Consider the following 6,000-nt stretch of genomic DNA (forward strand, 5'->3'; position numbering starts at 1 on the left):
TATGTATTTGGGGGGGAAAATGTGCAAAAGTGGATGTGTTTTGCAAAGTTGCTTATGCCTTTTGATTGACACCTTACTGTTAACCATTTATTTTAGACTAGCCATCCTGTTAGGCTTAGGAGCTCATAGGAGGAATTACCTTCACTAAATACATTTTGTTTTATTTTTCAGTGTATCAGTTGTAGTGAAAGTACATTAAATGGGCCTGTAATTCACTGCATTGTGAAGAACTAACTTATTAAACAAACATAATAGAGAATGTAAAACACTTCAAGCACTAAACAGAGGCATTAACCATTGCTAATTAAAACTGAACTTGCAGACATGGCATTCTTTCTAGTAGAAATGTAGGGAATACTGTCCCTTAGTGGTGGTGAGGAAGTATTGCTTAGGAAATAGCTGCACAACTGCTTGTTCATCTTACTGTGTACATTGTAGTGAATGTCTGTTGCTGGCAATCCATAGCAGCACAGGTCATGCAAAGCCTTGAGTTATCTCCAATGATTGTACATTAACTAATGGAGTCTGGAAAAAGAAGGACAGCACTACTCAGAGGTTGTTTAGTTCCAGAACAGGCTGAAAAGTACAAAACTTGATCCCAACATAATTTGTACCGCAGTGAGTGCCTCACTTGTACACCAGTCGTCCTGAACTCACTGTATGACGTCCTTATGCTTTTAGAAAATAACACTTTCACTTCTTAGTGTGGATAAAACAAAGCTGGTGTGCATTTGGGCAGGTGTGTCACAGGCAGACAAAATTTTTCTTTTTGGCACCCAGGCTTCCTTACTGCCTTTGGGATAAAGCATCACTGGGCTTCAGGCACTGCTCTGGAGAAACTTGCTCCTTTTTCTCTGTGTAGCCATGGTCTGTGGGTAGTCTGAGGATTCAGTCTCCAGAGCTGTGTAGTTTGCCTGCAAGAAACTCATTATCACTTAAAAATAAGGACTGGTAATTTTCTATATTTATCTGTTCAGCTTAACAGCTATAATTGCCTTGTAAGGATAGTAAGACTATTTATAGTTATTTGCATGGTTTCTTTCAGATCTTTTAAAAATCATTCTGTGAAAACACTATTTTTACCAGCAGTATTTTTTGGTCTCAATCCTGGTACATGATAACTGATTGTCAACAATATGAATAAAAGGGCATTTGGTGGGAGTGCTGCTGCTAAAGTCTAGCAATGTAATGTGCCTTTTTAGTACCTTCTCCTGAGAGCCCCAAGGCCTGACACTGCTCCATTACTCCAGCACAGCATGCAGAGACAATGTAAGCCAGGGATCTGGGAGGCTTGCTGACGATTGCCTAGGCTATATCTGCTTAGACAGTGGGCTTTTGGGGGATTTGTCTCTTAAATCCTAGATATACAGGATTCTGTCTGTTGAGGATATATTTGGTGAGGCTGGGCTGGCTCCTAAGAATTTTTCTGGTATAGAGATAGGTCAACATGTGAGCAGGAAGAGGCTCAGAATGTGTAACTGTAGTAATCATGATTAATTTTTCTCTATGACTGTGTAAAGACAGGAAGGGATGAATCCTGTGAGCAGTGAACTATCTGCTACCTCACTATTGCTTTTAGCCTCATTTCCTGCACTCCCAGCTTTCTTCAGTCACACTGTCATATTCAGAATGAAACTTGCACGCAGCTTTTGATTGCTGCTGGAAACCTGCCCCAAATCCTCCACTGAGGCTCTTCAGGAGAAGAGCCCAACTTATCCAAACAATCACATGGATACTTTGTCTAGGTATTTCTGTTTTTTCCTCCTAAGTGCATTCTTAAAAAGCTTTAGAGAGAATTTTACTTAGGAAATATCTGTGGGGATCTTCTCTGGAAACTCCTGGATTACTAACTATTAACTTACTCTGCTGAATTAACAAGCAGATGTTTGGCTGCAACACTGGCCAAAGTAAAAAAAGGGGTAGTGAATAAAAGCACCATTTTTCAATAAGAATATAGTAGCATAATATAAAATTGCCAAGTTTTGAGAAGAAACAGTCTTCAGCATTTTTCTCTTGTAATTACTCGAAATGCAGCAGAATGAATTTTTATCTCAAATTTGTGGGGTTTGAGACCATTAATTTCCTTTTATAATTCATCTGCATTTTATTAACAGCATATTGTTTCTTCATATTGTAGCATTTATCAGTTGGTATATGTACTTTTTTATAGACACTGGCAGTTCCCAAATTCTAGAAGAAAAACTCAAACAAAACCAGGAACATAGAAAAGGATGTTACAGAGGCAACCCAGATACAATCTCAAGAAGTGACCAGGTATGGCCAACTCTCTCTTTTGTTCTAACATTCATGGTGCCCATAGCCACAGGTATTCCATATGTAATGCTCTACACATACACCCTCACACCGAGGCAGAGCTGGCTCATGGGCTGTGGGACTGAATGTTGGGGTATTTTCACTTCTCTCCCAGGAAGACAGTAACCAAACACAGTGAGTAGCACAGCTGGTGACTTTTTAATTGCCAGTGTTGTTGGATGTGTGTTTTGGTAACCTCTTGATGTCTGTGGGTTATCTCTGTAATTTAATTGAGGACATTTTTCAGGGCTGAACTGTCATATCAAATCCCCAGTGCTGCCTGTTCCTCAGATTCCTGCTCTCAGACTGTACTCTAGGCATGGAGGCTACCCAGAGAAATATGACAACATAAATCACACTGAGATTGGGCGTGTGCATGTATTGAAGAGGAAAGGGAAGAGAGGAAGCTCAATCTGCCTGCACATTTATTGGAAAACACTTCTAAGGGTACTTCACTGGCCTTCTACAGCTCTCTGGTCAGTGCATTTGTTTTTCCACTTCCCAGTAAGCCTGCTTGTTTGGGAGGTCTCAGAGCACACACAACATGCTTGTGAGATGGTGGCTGATACACTGGGTGCTTATGTTCTCTTCCTGTATGTTTTGTAGGATTCTCTGATGTATGAAAACCTTTGACTGTATCCTGTATCTGTCACCTGGCTGTACCAGAAGTGTGCATTCTAAACCAACAAAAGCCTGTGTGAATTCACAGTATATTGAGTGCTGCTCTATAGCTGCTGTGTGGCTCTTCAGACACAGAACTGAATGGCATCATTCATTGGGATGTAGCAAAGCACTGCTGCTGTGCCCTGATTTGCCTGTAAAGCTGTCAGTGGATGGCTCAGGGCAGTCTTCAAGGGAACAACTTTCTCTAATTGCAAGCAGATGTGCTGGGAAGTGCTATCTAGTTGGAAGAGCAAGGCATATGTGCAGATAGGACACTTTCATCTTTCCAGTCATTTTAATACTTCCTCTTGGATGATGAACACATCTCTGTGCTTACAGTGGAAAAAGAGTGAAGGTGGTTTAGGCCTTCATTTAAGCACCATCTGTGAGGTGCTTTGAGATCCCTGGGATGGAAGAAGAATAGTGATGGATGTGTGTGCAGACATATCATGGAAATCAGCAATGTGTCTTGGGATGTGAGGAGCAATTTGCAATAGTCTGTGTTAGATTGTTAGTGGCAATTTGCTTTAATAGCACCACGGATTTGTTTGCATCAGTTTCATGCACAGCCTTGTTCCTTTCCATGTGGTTCAGGAATCTGACAGGAGATGGTTGATTTCCTACATTCATACACTTTGGAGAAGAATTTTAAAAACTTGAAAACATCAATAGTGCTTTAGTGGCTTCATGAAATTTTAAATCTTTTTAATTGGTATTATTTAACTACTAGATTACAACAGATGGGTTAATTTATCTCACTGTGTCTTTACATATATTTAGATGGTTCCCATCTCTGTAGGACTTGTGTGCCTCCCAAGTATTTTAAAACAGAAAAAAGCCTTTCCTTCACCTTTCTATCTAGCCACTAACAGGAATAGCTTGATTAGACTATAGGGATTGGATTTGTTGGGCTGCCTACCAGCCTCCTTTACATGATTGTGTGTGAAGAAATGAAGCTCAAGAGATAAATTTTACATTTGCCTCTTTTACTGCATTCAGATCTGGGTTATTTCTATCTCTGTGAGGCAAACAAAGTTCCACAGTGCATAAATACTGCATGGGAAATGTGAAACTCCCACAGTTTTTTTCTCACCCCTTGGTCAATGGTGGCAGTGCTCCAGTAGGAGCTGGCTATGGAAGATTATGAAAGGCATTGAATATCAGAAGAGAAAGCCTTAGTAAGAATCTAGGGTGAGCAAAGCACCACACTGCTCTCCTTTGCTATGCAGACGTGTGCTTTATTTTACACCTGCTGTGGTTTATTTTAAAGTACAGAGAATTGCAGTAATCAAGCTGCAATACACAATTTATGCACCAGTGTGTCCAGGCGTGCACTCCTTAGGATGAGGTGCAGTTGTCTGGCCAGTCCCACCTGGAAGAGGGCATTTCTGCTGACATGGTTGGTCAGCCATCCACTGGCAATGTGGAGGACACAGACACCCTGAGGCTGTGAGACAGATGCAGCAGCTGACTAAGAAACTCTGCCACTGTTGGGATGTGAAGGAAATGTTTAACACAAAACTGAGCACACAGGTGAATCTGCACAGTCCAGAGTGGCAGGTCTTAAACAAGACACTGGACCAAAGAGATACCAACCAGCTTCATCGACCATTTCACTTTTACAGAGTTTAAGTTCCACCATGATGTTGAGAGCAGTTGACTTCTGGGGACAACAGAGATCTGAGTAAAGTGTCCCAGTCATTTCTTGTGAGCATGTGCATCATTTGATGTGAGTTACTGCTGTAGCAGAGTTTAGAAGAGCCTTTTACAACCCATCTACACCCACACAACCCTGTACCCCTATGCCACAGAACAATTATCAGGAGTTTCAGTTGCTGTGTGTTCAGGCCTGCCTAGACTAGCCTTAATCTTTCTGGTCTGGGCAATCTAAGCTTTGTAAATATGGTGGCCTGGATCTTACCAAGCTTGCCAGGGGCTCTGGAGACATTTGTAGGTTGATGCCACCACGTCCCCATTACAAGTAGCATCCTGTAAGCTGGAATGCATTCAGCTCTGCTGTGCCTAAGTGCCAGTTTCACGCTTTCCTTCTGACTATGGACAGGTTGTGGCGTTTTGGTCCCTGAGTTCAGGTCTTTTTCACTATCTTTTCTTGCCTTTTCTGGCACAGACCATCAGAGCATCTTTTTCACTGTCTTTTCTCTTCTTGCCTTTTCTGGCACAGACCATCAGAGCATCCCATTGTGCTGTGTGACAGGGAAGGAGGACAGAAGAGTTCTCTAGAGTAGCGAAGGCTTAGGGAGGAGAGTTTTACCACCTCATCTTCACTGTGCCTCTTGGCTAAGGGAGATGTTCTGCAAGTCTGATTCAACATGATGGCACATGCTGAATTAAGAAATTAACATTTGCCTTAGTTAGATGGATGTTCATTCGGTGTCTCTCACTCTGCCCCTCAGCCTAGGCACGAGGCCAGCGGCAGAGCTCAGCTCAGAGCCCTCGTGGCTCTCCCGAGGTCTGTAGATGTGACACGTTTGGAAGGCACAGACCCCACAGTGCCGGGTTTGTGCAGCGGAGCAGTGCAGCAGCAGCAGAGCGCTGCTTTAACAGCAAGCCACCGATGGCCCCGGACGGAGCCCCGCAAAGCTGCGGGGGCCTGGGTAAGCCCCGGGCTCAGCCGGCCATCGGCAGTAGTGTCCCCACACCACGGGATGTCACTACGGAGCCAGCGGACACCTTTGTATTCCGGTGCTTTTTGTAGCCTCTCCTCTGGTGCTGTGCCCGCGCGTCACTGAGGGCACCGCTGCCCTCAGCGGGCTCTGGGGCCGCCGAGCGCGCCCCGGGCAGCCTGCCCATCACTGGGGTGGAGAAAATTACTGGCTCCTTTCTGCCTCTCGAGTAACCTCTGCCTCTCGGGGACGGCCCCGCGTCCCCATTCCGCCCGGGGAGCAAGGGGCCGGGACGCCGCTGCCGCCCGGGGGCTGCGGGAGCCGGGCCCCGGGAGCGGACCCCGGGCTGCTGGGGCCGCCCGCATCCCGCCCCGGAGCATCGCGGAAGGAGGAGGGGGGC

The sequence above is a fragment of the Lonchura striata genome, chromosome 4A (genome assembly GCF_050655825.1).
Source record: "Lonchura striata isolate lonStrDom1 chromosome 4A, ASM5065582v1, whole genome shotgun sequence".
NCBI lineage: Eukaryota > Metazoa > Chordata > Aves > Passeriformes > Estrildidae > Lonchura > Lonchura striata.